At 48.0% G+C, this 14,113-nt stretch overlaps 1 protein-coding gene across 1 annotated transcript in view; it reads left to right on the forward strand.

The window, feature by feature from the left end:
• ADAMTS2 (ADAM metallopeptidase with thrombospondin type 1 motif 2) overlaps window positions 1–14,113 on the forward strand; it is a 217,405-nt gene that overhangs the window by 160,078 nt on the left and 43,214 nt on the right.

A 14,113-nucleotide genomic window follows, 5' to 3' on the forward strand; every position in this document is an offset into this window, starting at 1 on the left:
CGGCTCGGGAACACTTTACACGAAATTATCTCACTTAGTCCAAGGACAGATGGGGAGGTGGAGCTATGAGGATCCCACTTCACAGATAAGGACACTGAGGTTTAAGGCAGTTCAGTGGCATGAGTAGCCAGTGGTATTTGGCTCCTTAGGAGTCCAGCTTCTCACCCTGGCAGCCAAATTCTGGACTCTGTGGTCTGACCCCACGCAGTATGAAGAAAGTCAAGTCATAATAAGATGAGGCCATCAGGCATAGTAAATTATGCGAAGGGTTAACTCCTCTACTCAAAGAGAGAGAACCTCAGTCTCACAAAATAAAATCGAACTGCGCACAATGTACAAGGCCTGCAGTACAGAAATGACAATGAAGGACTTTATGGCTGGTCAGATTCCAGGAACAGTGGACCTTGAGCCCACTCCTCCTACCCTGGGAAGTGTGTCACTCTAAAGTGATGGAAGCGACCACGGTGAGGATAGCAGTCATGGTCCTTCATGCCCCATGGAGAACATAAAGTATACCAAAGCGGACTGTCAGATCAAGGGAGAAATTTGCAAAAACCTAACTGCAGGAGTCTTTCATACCCTTTTCAAGACCTTTAACAGATTACATTTTAAAAGGCATAGGAGTTTCCCCTACCTCCAGTATCCTTGTTAATTAAAAAAAAAAATAAATGCCGTCTCAGTTCAAGCCTTCTTTAATAAGTTATTTGGTCATTTATAGCCAATAACAAATTTTCATGGTTTTTAAGAGACAGTATCCCCGCACTGATATCTTCCATCTAGAGCTGCACTGTCCAGTCGAGCAGGCACTAGACACATGTGGCTACTGAGCACTTGAAATGTACTTAGTCCAAACTGAGATGTTCTGTAAGTATAAAACATATGCCTGGTTTCAAAGACTTAGTACAAAAAAAAAAAAGGAGAGATGTAAAATACTTTCTTAATAATTTGATATTAATGAAATAATGTTTTGGATATATTGGATTAAAAAAATATTTTATTGAAGTTAAAAAAAAGGCATAGGAGTTTCAAATAATATAATGGATAAAGTTAAATTAGTAGTTATATCATTTTTTCCCCTTGCCCTATGGAAAAATGTGCCTTCTTTTTGAGGAATCATAGAACACTTAAAAATTACAGAAGTACTTTAGGTCATAAAGAAAATTTTAGTGAATTTTATACAGCAAAAATGGTTTGGGCTATTCTCTGACTCAGTGCTCTAAAACTAGGTGGAGGGAGGGATATATAAAAAGAATAAATCCAGTCTCTTTGAAAAAAAAAAAATCTCCTAGGAAGAATAATATTAGAGCCTCAGTTGCAGACTATTGGGAAAACTAATGAAAACAAGAGTACTACAGATCAAAACCTATGGGGTGTGGCCAAAGCTGTATTCATAGGCAGGTGCTTTCCAAGATCACACAGAGCGAATGAAAACAAGTTAACCCTGTATTCAGCTCAGTAAGTTAGAACAGATGTTAACAACCACCCAAAACCAAAAACCTAAAGAAAGTAAAAATAAGGAAATAGTTCAGAAAAAAGCAGAAATCAATACATTAGAAAATAGAAAGAAACAATAGGATCAATCGAGAGGAGAGCCTTGGAAAAAGCAAATCTCTTGCATATTCAGTCTAGAAGAAAAGAGAGGAAGCATAAACTAAAAGAAAGAGTGCGTATAATGCAACCCACAGCGGGATGCTTATCCCAGCTGAAGAGAAAGCTTTGGGGGAGGTTGCTGCCCTAGGCAGCTGTTGGGAGATCTCCACCTGGGCCTTCTCCCCATCCCTCGGCTCTGACACCCAGTGGTGGTCAATGGAGGAGGAGTGTGCACACCTTCTTCTGCAGGTAAGCAGGCAGGTTTGTGGCATGGCGGTGCACTCTAGGCATGCAGACACAGTACGCAGCCAGGGAAGGCTGGGGTGGCCCAGGCCCAGTGATACAGTTCCAGCCTCCGTCGTTGGAATGTCCCATGGGACTTTGCCCATCCCCACTGGAGCAGACATCAACATGTTCTCCATCCCTTCCCCTCCTCAGGCCGGGTCCTACCAGTCCCTCTATTCCTGGCCTGAGACCCCCTTAGCATCCTCCAGCGTCTGAGGAATTTTCAGGTGTGTAGTGTGAGGGATGGGCATGATTATATCCAGCCCCCTCCCCACTTTCTACCTCTGGAGAGGGGACATGGGAAACTTCACGTTGTGGGGTAGGAAGGGGAGGAGAGCCACCAAGTGGTCTGGGCACTAAAAAGAAAAATTGGAGAATTGTGCACGGTTAATTGTTTACCAGCACTGGCAAAGCTTTGGCTCTTATTTTGCCTAAAAACTGTCTGGTTCCTTCTCCCAGTGTTGATTACTCAATGGAACAAAGCCTTGTTTCTTTTAACTACTTCCTGGCAGGCTCTGTGCTAAATTGCCCCCATCCAAATCTGTTTCTTCTTGCTCTTCTTTCCTTAAGTGTCACAGGCTGGTAGAAACCTGGTAGAAACCAGGTGGAAAACCTGAAGGTGAGATTTTGAGAATCTCCGTCAGGGACCTGGAAATCCTGGGAAACAAGGATTTCCTGGGGAAATGGGAATATTTCAAAGCTGACTCCAAAAAATGTAGAAAATACCGCAATAAGCCTCATAACCATGGTGGAAACTCAAATTCTTCTCTGTTTTCAAAGTTATCTTAAAATTACCTCTAAATAGAGAGTCAGATAATCTATTTTTGCCAGTCTGTTCTTATTCATTTGCAAGGAATTATTAAGCAAAGATAAAGCAATACCACATAAACTGTTTCAGAATATATATATATATATGTTCTGAAATCCACCCAATTTATCTTTATAGCCAACATGATTCTTACACACAAAGCTGCCAAAGGTAGCATATCTAAGACAAAGTACAGACCTGATTCACTTCTAAAAATAGATGTAAAAATTCCTGAGGCTTTAAGCATTTAATTCAATAATGCATAAAGAGAAACTCTCACCATGATAAAATAGGGTTTATTCTAGGAATGTGATGATTGTTTAATATTAGAAAGTCTGTTCATATAATTCATCACATCCATTTGCCTAATGACAAAGCTCGTCATCTAACAAATACTTTTTTAAAATTTATTTATTTATTTATTTGGTTGCGCTGGGTCTTAGCACAGGATCATGCGCGGCATGTGGGATCTTTAGTTGGGCATGCGGGATCTTTAGTTGGGCATGCGGAATCTTTAGTTATGGCATGCGGGATCTTTAGTTGTGGCATGCGGGATCTTTAGTTGTGGCATGCGGGATCTTTAGTTGAGGCATGTGGGATCTAGTTCCCCAACCAGGGATCGAACCCGGGCCTCCTGCATTGGGAGCGCAGAGTCTTAGCCACCAGACCATTAGGGAAGTCCCTAACAAATACTTTTTGAGGGTTTTTTTGTGCCAAGCGCTGTGCCGTGTCATTGACGTGGTCCCTGACCTTAGGGGCTGCTCTAGAGCAGAGGTGCAGACAAGGAAACAGTTACAACTGAGGGCTCAGGGACTTGGTTGGGGCAAGGGGGGCAGGCAATCTTATGTAGACGTTAGGGCAAGCGACTAACAGTGACTTTTCAGTTACTGAAAGGCTGAGGCAGTGACTTTTCAGCCATGGGGAGGGAGTGAAAGGGGGAGGAACCAGCACAGGGAGCGGTGGCTTAGGAGAGGGTGGGTGGCATCAAAGGGAGGACAGTAGTGAGCCGTCCTGGAACCGTGGCCACAGGGTGGAGAAAGGAGAGAAGATGAAAGAGAACTTTAGGAGGCCAAACCAGGAGCGGGTGGTTGCAACATGGTTGAAGGTGGAGGGACACTGAGTCAGTGCCTTGGGCAACCTGGTAGATGATAATGCCAACCCCTGAGATGGAGAGGACGGAGCTGGGGGGAAGTGGCATGTCGGGGAGAAAGGCGGTGAGCTCAGGGGAGACGTGCTGAGTTTGAGGTGCTTTGTGCCATCCCAGTGGAGATATCCAGGGAGATGCTGGCATGGGGAACTGGAGCCTGGAGAGAAGAGATGAGCATCCTTTGCAAAAGCATGGATGGGGGCGCACAGAGAAGCACACCGAGTCGGGGGGCACCTGAGAAAGAGCCCCAGGGGGCTCTGCTGAAGGCACCAGCAGGGCAAGGAGTGTGATCAGCTCCATAGGAACTGAGAGGGTATCTCATGGTTTTTAAAAGATCTGTGAAACTAGTAACAGATGGTAACTTGACAACCCAAATTTTATTTAAAGGTAGAAAAAGAAGCACATTGTCCCTAAAAGTGTTCTGCATAGCTAATTCTCAGGATGTTCATAGATGTTTTCACAGGAGAATAGAGGGGTTCCATGGTCAAATGAGTCTGGGAAATGCTTATAAAACAAAGTAAAACAGGTATTCCTGACAGCAAAATTTCTCAGAGACTTTACTATGAAAACGTGCAGGGTGAACCTCTAGGAGATGGATCAGTATGCATGGTTTCTCCAAACTATTTCTCAACAGAACCCTTTTCCTCATGGAATCAACATTCTACAGAATGTGCTTTGGGACATGCTGCTCTTATGAAACAGTTAACAGTAAAATTGGCAACAAGAAAGAGACACATAACTTTGTTACTGAGGTTTTGGAATTCTGGACAATGTCGTATGACATGAAACCAGTATCAGAGGAGAAAAGATAAAATTATGATTGTTTGCTAATAATTATGTGCCTGGAAAACCTAAAAGAATCCGTCAGAAAACCAAGGAGTTTAGTGACATGGCCAAATATAAGATAATTACACAAAACCCAATAATTTCTGTGTGAACCCACAATGCCCTGGTAGTAAAGATAATAGGGAAAGAAAAGTTCCCTTTACGATAGTAACCAAAAATATAAAATACCTGGAATAGTCCTAACAGGACAGCTATAAGACCTACGTATAGGAAGAAAATTGCACATTGTTAATGATAGGAAAAAAATAAAAATAAATGAAGAGACATATGCTGTTCCTTATGGGAACACTGGGTATAGTAGTGATGTTGACTTTTCCCAGATTAATAATTGGCAACTTGATGAAATGATTCTAAGATTCATCTAGAAGCATAAACAGTCAAGAATGGCTGGGAAAACCTTGAAAGCCAAGCAAATAAAAAGGATTTACTTCAAACACCTTGTAAAGCAGAAATAATTAAAATATACTATATTTGCATAAGCATTAACAGATCAACTGAATAAAATATATAGCTCTGAAAATACCTCTCATATAAATAACATACGATAAATATAAATGGAATGGTTATAAAGTGTTATAAATAAGTCTGTGATAAATATAAATTTCATATATAGCAAATTAAATATATCAGATGATAAACATAGGCCAATAAAATTCAACTAGTTAAACCATACAAATCAAGAAGAAAATATTCATTGTCAAGGACTTCCTAAGCATAAATACAGTAGAAGGGATTGTAAAGAGGAGGATAGATATATTTGAATACTTAAAATATAAAATCATCAAAAAACACAAACAAAGGGCAAACCACAATCAGGAAAAGCATTTGCAATATGGAAAAGATATCCTAATATATGAAGAGCCCTAGGGAAAATAGAATTGGCAATGGACATAAGCAATTAACTGAAGAAAAAATACAAATGGCAAAAAAAGAGAAAACATTGAACTTTACCATTAATCAAAGAAATAAAACAGTTTACCATTTTAAAAGCATCAGCTGTGTCAAGATTAAGACGAGGGATTTACTGCTGGCTTGGGTGAATGCAGCAGTACACTCCTCCAGTATGAGTATAAATGTGTACACATTTCTGGAAGGAAATGTGACAGTTTGTCATTTCCCTTAAAAATGTTCTTCATGTTTGCCCCCAGTCATTCGTTTCCATGATTGTATTCCAAAGCAGTTAACAGAGCTGTGGATGAAGTTTTAGGAACAAGACAAAGGCCATGGCCTTATTTCTAAGTGTAAACAACTGGAAACAATCTAAATTGTCCGCCAATAGGGGTCTAGTTAAATAAATTACGATATGTCTATGTGGTAGATTATTAGACTGCCAATAAATCCCGTTTTCAGAGCATGTTTAAGGGCTTGGGGAAACGGTTACAGCATTAAGTCAAGTTTGTTTGCTTTTTGGAAGAAAGGATATAAGCTTACAGTAGTATGATCTCAATTTTGTTTACAAATATATACACAGAAGGGACTGAAGGAATACATCAAACGTGAATAGTACTTATCTCTGGGTAGTAGGTGATGGATTTTTATTTTCTTCTTTGTACTTTACTGAATTTTCTTAATTTATCATGATAAGGATGTTTCTTTTATAATCGAAATAGTGCATTTTTAATTATGGAAAATTTGTTTATATTTTTTGAAAATCATTTAAAAGTGGTAGAGTCCAAGTAATTCTGTTTAACTGAATGCTAGCACCTGGGGAAGGGTCTCCAGTGGCATGCCACAGGGCTCTGTCATGTCCAACATTTTATTTCTGATTTGAAGGAGGATGTAGAAAGGACTTCATGCTTTTGCTTGGCACCTCTTCTCTGTGGTGGCTTGGAGGCACTTGGAGAGGAATCTGTGTTCTTCTGCCTGGAAACTCTGTCACCTGAGTGTCTGTGGAAACTTTGGGCGAGCCATCTTGGCCAGAGGGAGGATGCAGGTTGCCACAGTACGTGGCCTTACCTACAGGTGAGGCTGTATTACTCAGGTGTTGCAGGCACCTCCCTCATGGCCGTGGCCAGTCTGGTCCTTTATGTTCCACCTCGTAGTGAGGGGTTCTGCTTTGCCTGAGCCATGTTGGTACCCTCTGAGTCCCCCATAGGCAGAGTGAGGGTAAGGGGAGCGGGCATGGACCCCATTGTGAGGCTGCGGCCTACTCTTCCTGGGGACAGTATGGGGAGGAGGGCAGGCCATGGGGCTGCCTGGAGCCCATGGCCAACAAGATGGGTGGCCAGAGCCCACTTGGGCAGTGGAGCAGCTTCAACAAGACCAGGACCAATACAGTGAGAAGTGAGAGGGCACAGGGGGACCAAGGCCCCCTCGCCTCCATGACTTCCCGCTGGGAAGGAGTTTGGGAATCCATGATGGTGAGGCAACAGGAAGGGAGAATGTGGAGCTGGATGTGTGCCTTCAGAACCAAGTCCTGGCTGCACCCACTGCACCCCAGCAGAGCTTGGCAGACCAGCCTTAGACTTCTGCCGATGACCTCAGAGGTGTCGAGATAAAAGACGTACCAGGATGTGGCGTTAGAACCCCACATCCATCCCCAGCCCCCGAAGCCTGGCCGGGAAGGACAACATGCTGCCACCCCTCTGCTGTCCCCCGGCCCCCGACGGCAGCGGGGCTGACCAGTCTCCTGTAGCAAAGCCCACCCCACACTCTGCCCACCTTCTCCCACCTCCCCACCCCACCTCTTCTCGGGAAGCCATGGGGGAGGCTGGCGCCCATCAGGGCCTCTGTGTCCCGGGGGATTCCAGAAAGTTATAGGGCCAGATTGGCCCTCCTCCAGCGAGTGGCAGGATTGTGAGGAGGGAGTGGAGTCCAGGGTGTGAATCTCACTTTCTCTGGGGAGGACACACTGCAGAAGCAGAGGTAGGGGGAGAGTAGAGTTAGGAGGACATGGCTGGCCAACCACATCCGGGAGGGCTGGCACTAGACAGATATCCGGACGCAGAGGGACTGGGGCCCCACCTGCTGGCCCATCGTCTCTGGAACGGAGCATTCTGTGCCTTGCACAGAGCAGAGGGGCCCAGGGACAGTGCGGCGTGTTTGGCTGTGGGCTCAGGAGCGACCCCCGTGGGAAAGGAGGGGTCATTGCACCGACCTGGAGCAATCAGACCGTAAGTCTGAACGTGACAGTCCCTGGAGAGTAGCTGTCAGGGCCAAGGGCGCCAAGCCAGACACACAGAACGCCTCAGAGCCAAAGGTCGCATCACGGACCAATATTTCTGTAAGTACATCTAAAAGGAATTTTCTAGAAAAGGGAAATGTGACAAAAACCAAGATTATACAAAAATACCGGCCCCGACTTTTTATTATTAAATTCCACAGACATAAAGTCACTCCATGAAACTGCTATAAAAGTTTCCCATTTCTGTGCTTATCTCGTTGAGGGCGATAAGTTTGTGTCCACTGGTCACAGACTCCACTTGGCACAGTGCTGGGGATGAGGCCCTGTTTTGAGGTGTCTGGGGGACCTCAGGGAAGTGGGAAGCACGTCTCCTAAGCAGGTGGATCTTGGGACCTGCCTGCCTGCTCCCAGGACTGGAGCACCAGCTCCCCGTGAACTCCCCAGTAAACAAGATTGTTTGGGAGTGGTGAGCACCACGGGGTGCCCTGGATGGGGTGACCCAGCAGGAGACTACCTGGCTGGGATTCACGTAAAGGGAATGAGCTCTACTCGTTCAAGGAAAAGCCAGGAGGGGCTTCTAGACGGGGGTTGGGGAGTAGAGTTTGGCTCACGGAGAGGATGGATTCTGATGAGCGGCCCCTCAAGGAGCCACGCATTTCCTGTCCGTGAGGGAGGCCCTGTCCCTGGAAGACTTTAAGCATAGCAAGGCCGAGGTGACTGGAGCCAGGAGCCCTGCCGGGAGAGGGGCCTGAGCTGTGTCCCCCAAGGCCCGGCCGGGAGCGCTCTAGGGGCTGTGAGGCCGAGACCCAGACTTGGGGGAGAACGTGGCCCGGTATTCAGATGCTGTTATTTATTTCAAGAGCAGCTTCCCTACCCTCCCGCTCCCCCTGTGCCTGTCCCCAGGCCTCGCCAAGGCTCCAGCGGGGATAAAATCAGTAGCACTTGTGCAAGTGACATGTTGTTTGTCTTCCAGCTTATGAGAAACCTCTGAGTTATCTCAAGTTTTGCCTAAAACAACGTTTTTCTCCATTTCTCAAAAAAAAAAAAAAAAAAACACAGCAGAAGAAAAGAGATTATCTTATTTTATACAATATGCCATCAGCCAGGGAGCAGAACACCGGCAACACTTGAGGGTTGCATAGCAACTGGCTTTTCAATTGATTTTTTTTTTTTTTTGAGAAGGCACCAAAGCTACTGAACTGTTCTCATTTTAAATATTTCCTAAGATGATGAAAATCAAAGCAAATGGAAATCAGAGACTTGGGGACAATCAAAGAACATAAGGTATCTTGTTGTGAAAGACCAGGTCAAGACAAAATATGGAATGCTCTTAGAAAATTTTCAGCGTTGGAGGGAAAGGGTCTGAGAAATTCTGACTGTGAGTCTCTTAGTGGAAGGCAAGAGAAGAGGATGCTGGGGCAGGGCTCAGTGTTCAAGGGCCCAGTGCCACCATCTGCTTACTGCATGACCTGGGTCATCGCCTACCTGCTCTGGACCGCCGCTTCCCTGACTGTGTGAGGGGCAGTGTAGGGGATTCAGAACACCCCAGGGACAGCCCCTGGTTTCCCCAGAGTCTGGGTCCCAACCCCCAATCAGATGGGGGCCAGGCATGGTGTCCAGCCCCCCACCCCACCCCCGGTCATTGTGGCCCACCTCCTGAGCCAGACTCTCCAGGGTCCAGAGAAGAACAGGAAGCATTAGGGCCAGATGTGCCCCATAGGCTTGAGCTGGGAAGGTTCATGAGAAGAATCCTGAGCTGGCTTTCTCTGGGAATAGCTTCCCAGCCTCTGGGAGGATGTCTGGAATGTTCCTTGATGATATGGGAGTCCTGAGCAGAGAAATAAGGATCACGCCTTCCAGCCCTCTCTGGTGTTGGGGTTGCAGATGTCTGTCATGAGGTTTGAGCTCCAGGCACCGCCTTGCACGCCGGAGCTGCCCAGAGAAGACCCCCAGCCTTGGGGGAACCCGTGCTGCACCCAGCCGGGGGCTTGGTGTTAATTCTGGCCCTGTTGATCCTTGTGGGACCTTCAGTGAGCTATTTACTCTCACTGAGCCTTAGTGTCCCCTGTAAGGGGAGCGCACACTAGCGATGACGACAGGAACAAGGGTATTCATGCAAGTCACAGCCTGCAGTGCCCTCTTTGGCTCAGACCCTGTCTGCAGCCCCTTATGTGACCTCACTCACTTCACCCTCACAGCAGCTCTCTGGGGCAGTCACCTCGTCACCCTCACCTGCCAGGACAGTTGAGTGCCCTACCGAGGTCACACAGCGGTGAGCAGCTTTGCTCAGGGGAGGCTGGGCTGGGCTGTTATTCCACAGGCTGGGGAACATGAGCTCCGGGCTCTTTGGCTATGCTCCCCTTAGGGGTCTCCCATGCCAGCGGTTCTCCACAGAGGGCATTTTGCTGCCCCCCGCCCTGGGGGTGCTCACGGCATGTAGCAGGTAGAGGCTCAGTGCACAGGACAGTCCCCACCGCAGAGAATTACCTGGCCCCAAGCGCCAGCAGTGCCAAGGTTGAGAATTGAGCTCTGCTTTCTTTCTTTTTTTTTTTTTTTTTAACATCTTTATTGAAGTATAATTGCCTTACAATGGTGTGTTAGCTTCTGCTTTATAACAAAGTGAATCAGTTATACACATACAATATGTTCCCATATCTCTCCCCTCTTGCATCTCCCTCCCTGCCACCCTCCCTATCCCACCCCTCTAGGTGTTCACAAAGAACCGAGCTGATCTCCCTGTGCTTTGTGGCTGCTTCCCACTAGCTATCTATTTTACATTTGGTAGTGTATATATGTCCATGACACTCTCTTACCCTGTCACATCTCACCCCACCCCCTCCCCATATCCTCAAGTCCATTCTCTAGTAGGTCTGTGTCTTTATTCCCGTCTTGCCACTAGGTTCTTCATGGCCTTTTTTTTTTTTTTTCCTTAGATTCCATATATATGTGTTAGCATACTGTATTTGTTTTTCTCTTTCTGACTTACTTCACTCTGTATGACAGACTCTAACTCCATCCACCTCATTACAAATACCTCCATTTCATTTCTTTTTATGGCTGAGTAATATTCCATTGTATATATGTGCCACATCTTCTTTATCCATTCATCTGTCGATGGACATTTAGGTTGCTTCCATGTCCTGGCAATTGTAAATAGAGCTGCAATGAACATTTTGGTACATGACTCTTTTTGAACTATGGTTTTCTCAGGGTATATGCCCAGTAGTGGGATTGCTGGGTCCTATGGTAGTTCTATTTGTAGTTTTTTAAGGAACCTCCATACTGTTCTCCATAGTGGCTGTATCAATTTACATTCCCACCAACAGTGCAAGAGTGTTCCCTTTCCTCCACACCCTCTCCAGCATTTATTGTTTCTAGATTTTTTGATGATGGCCATTCTGATCGGTGTGAGATGATATCTCATTGTAGTTTTGATTTGCATTTCTCTAATGATTAATGATGTTGGAGCTCTGCTTTCTTGAACCCAGCAGATCTGGACTCCACTCTGTGCACGCTGTCCTGTTTTGTGCATCTTTGGGAGGGCGGATTGGGCGGGAGACCCTCTGGGGTCACGGCAGTTGAGAAGGCTTCGGTGGGCTTCAGCTGGATCCATGGGACATGAGCCAAGGGGCAGAGACAAAGAACATTGTGGGTGCTGATCGCCATGGACAGAAGCGCCTGAGCTCCCAGCTCGGTGCTGCGGTTGTGCCCACTTTGCAGATGGGAAGCCCAGGGCGGTGAGGTAACTTGTCCAAGAACACAGGGCAGATGACAGATGAGCAGGCCTCCAACCCCAGGGCCCTGAGCTGCCCAGGTGAGCCCCACCTGTCACTTGCAGGTGCCCTGGTGGGCAGGGTTTGTGGTCTGAGGGGCTCCCTGATATGCCCCCAAGCCTGCAGAGTCTCCAGGCTGCTGGTCCCACTTTTCTCCTGTCTCCTTGACTGAGGGAGGTAAGAGCATAAATATTGTAATTCAGCTCATTCTGGAGCAAACAATGGAAATGTCAGAGAGCAGTGATTAGAACAGAACTTTCTGCTCAGGTCTTAACTGATTTGTTTAATGTGGAACCACAGAGGCTGTCAGGGGCTCCCGTGGTCCCCCTTGAACCGGCGCCCTGGCGTCTCAGAGCAGCGCTCTGGGATCCAGGCGTCCCACCGGCTGAGGCCCCGCGCTGCCGTTCCTGCGGCTGCAGCGCCACCTGGTGGCCACCTCAGCTCTCGCCCTTCCTTTCCTGTCCCGCCTGCCTAGGGGAGATGGCCCTGCAGACAGAACACCTTCAGAGGTGGCGTGGCTTCCAGGCCCACCTCCACCTCTTTCTAGCGGTAGGACTTGGGGTGAGTTACTTCAGTTGTCTGAGACACGGTTTCTCATCCGGAGAATAGGTCAATAACAGCATCTATATCTTAAGGCAATTATACAGTTTAAATTAGATGATACGTGTGAACGCAGAGCCCACGGCTACCACCCAGCCCCAGGGTGCGTAAATGCCCTGTGTACTGTAAAAACAGCTCCATGTACTATGGACAGCTGGCACCCTTGACTCCCTCGGGAGGAGGGAGGCTGATCTGTGAGATCCCGGCTGGTTCTGGGGCCACCCCCTTGCTGGGCCTGGGGTGCTGCCCCCTGGAACACCATGGCCCTGTGTGCGGTCCCCAGCCCAGCACAGGTGGGAACAGGCAGAGAAGCCAATGCAGAGAGGAGCAGATAGACGACTTTGGGGCCAGGAGGATGCAGATGACTCCAGTGAGCTGGGTGTGAGAATCTTAACTGCGATAGCAACTCTCTCAGCCTCTCTCCATCACTTCTGAAGGAGAAATAGACACGTCTCCTGTCCTCGCTCAGATGAGGACTACAGCTCACGTGCTGTGTGAGACATAGCAAAGGCACGGGATGGAGGGGTCTGAGGGCTGTGGATGTGGGCCGGGTGGCAGAGGAGTATGGGGAGATCCCACTAGAGCCCAAGTGACCCTTGTGGGTGCCCAGACCTCCCTCCTGGGCCCTCTGCCTGGACATCTCTGTCTGTGAGGAGCCCTTCAAGGCAGGCGGAACCTATGGGAAGGCTGACAGCTCTCAGGAAGTAGGAGAAGTAGGTAGAGGAAAGGCTGAGCCTGGGGTGCTGGCTTCTGCCTAGAAGCTCGTGGGTGGTTGTTTGGAGGCTGTCACTAGGCAAGCCTGCTTCCGCCGTTTTTTCGTTCTTTTGAACCTCAGTTCTACTGACCTAACTTGAGTCCCAGGCTGGCTCTGGACTGTTCCCCCAGGAGCTGCACCCCGAGAAGCAGGAGAGCTCCCCAAAGGAAAACTGCTGAACTTTTACCGAGGAAACAAGCTGAGCCCAAAAGGATGATCCCTGGCCTGTGTCCTGGCGTGCTGCAGACCCCACCTTTCCCTGAGAGTGCGTGGTCCTCTCCCCATGCCTCCTCTGCAAGCCCCACTGCCAGAAACCATCCTCCCTCTCCTAGCAGCCGACAGCTCTCTTGCTCATCTCCTGCCACCCCATGGCCCTGACTCTGCTGACATTACACCAGACAACACCCCCATCCATCTCAGCAGCCACACTGCCCCCTCCCATCCGCCCTCCCTCCTCACTGACTCAGAGAGCTCTTTCTAAAATGCACATGCGTCTGGCACCTGCCACAGAGCACAAGGCACGCTGCACCCTCCTGAACTCTCCAGACCCTATGAGGATCCCAGCCCTTAGCTCCTTGGTGGCCATCTGAGATGGGTCAGATCCTTGAGAAAGCTGGGACATGAGCAGAGAAATAGGAAGTACAAGCAGCTCTGCACCTTGGATGCCGGAACACTGACATTCACCCTCCTCCTCCATGTCTCAGGGTCCTGTCTAGGCTGCAGGTTCCCAGGGCCCAGCGCCTGGCCATTGTTTTCTGTGACCTGCCTCCCCAGGGCCACCTCGTCCTGGTGTAGCCCCTCCAAGCCCTTCTCTCTGCCCCTCCCCTTGGGGAGTCTCCTCAAAACCCAAAAGCCAGGAGGGGGTCCCAGACAACTTCTGCTCTGGACCCTGCAGTGCAAACCCCCATGGGGCTGGAGAACGGAAGTGGCAGGCTGTTTCTTGGAGTGGAGGAAGGAAGACAAGGCAAGAACAAAACACAAATCAATATTTCAATAAATTATTCTGCCGCAGCAGTGAGATCACGGTGGCTGCTGAGAGGGGCTGGGAACCTGGGCTGAACCCAGGAGCCTGGTGTCTGGGAGGCAAGAGGCGCTCGCCAGTGTGCCAGTGTCGGGTCCAGCCTGCTAAGGCCTTTTTTTACAGGGTTCTCGACCTGGTGACCTAAGAGATGTGTTTTCTTTTGTC

The sequence above is a fragment of the Balaenoptera musculus genome, chromosome 3 (genome assembly GCF_009873245.2).
Source record: "Balaenoptera musculus isolate JJ_BM4_2016_0621 chromosome 3, mBalMus1.pri.v3, whole genome shotgun sequence".
Lineage (NCBI taxonomy): Eukaryota > Metazoa > Chordata > Mammalia > Artiodactyla > Balaenopteridae > Balaenoptera > Balaenoptera musculus.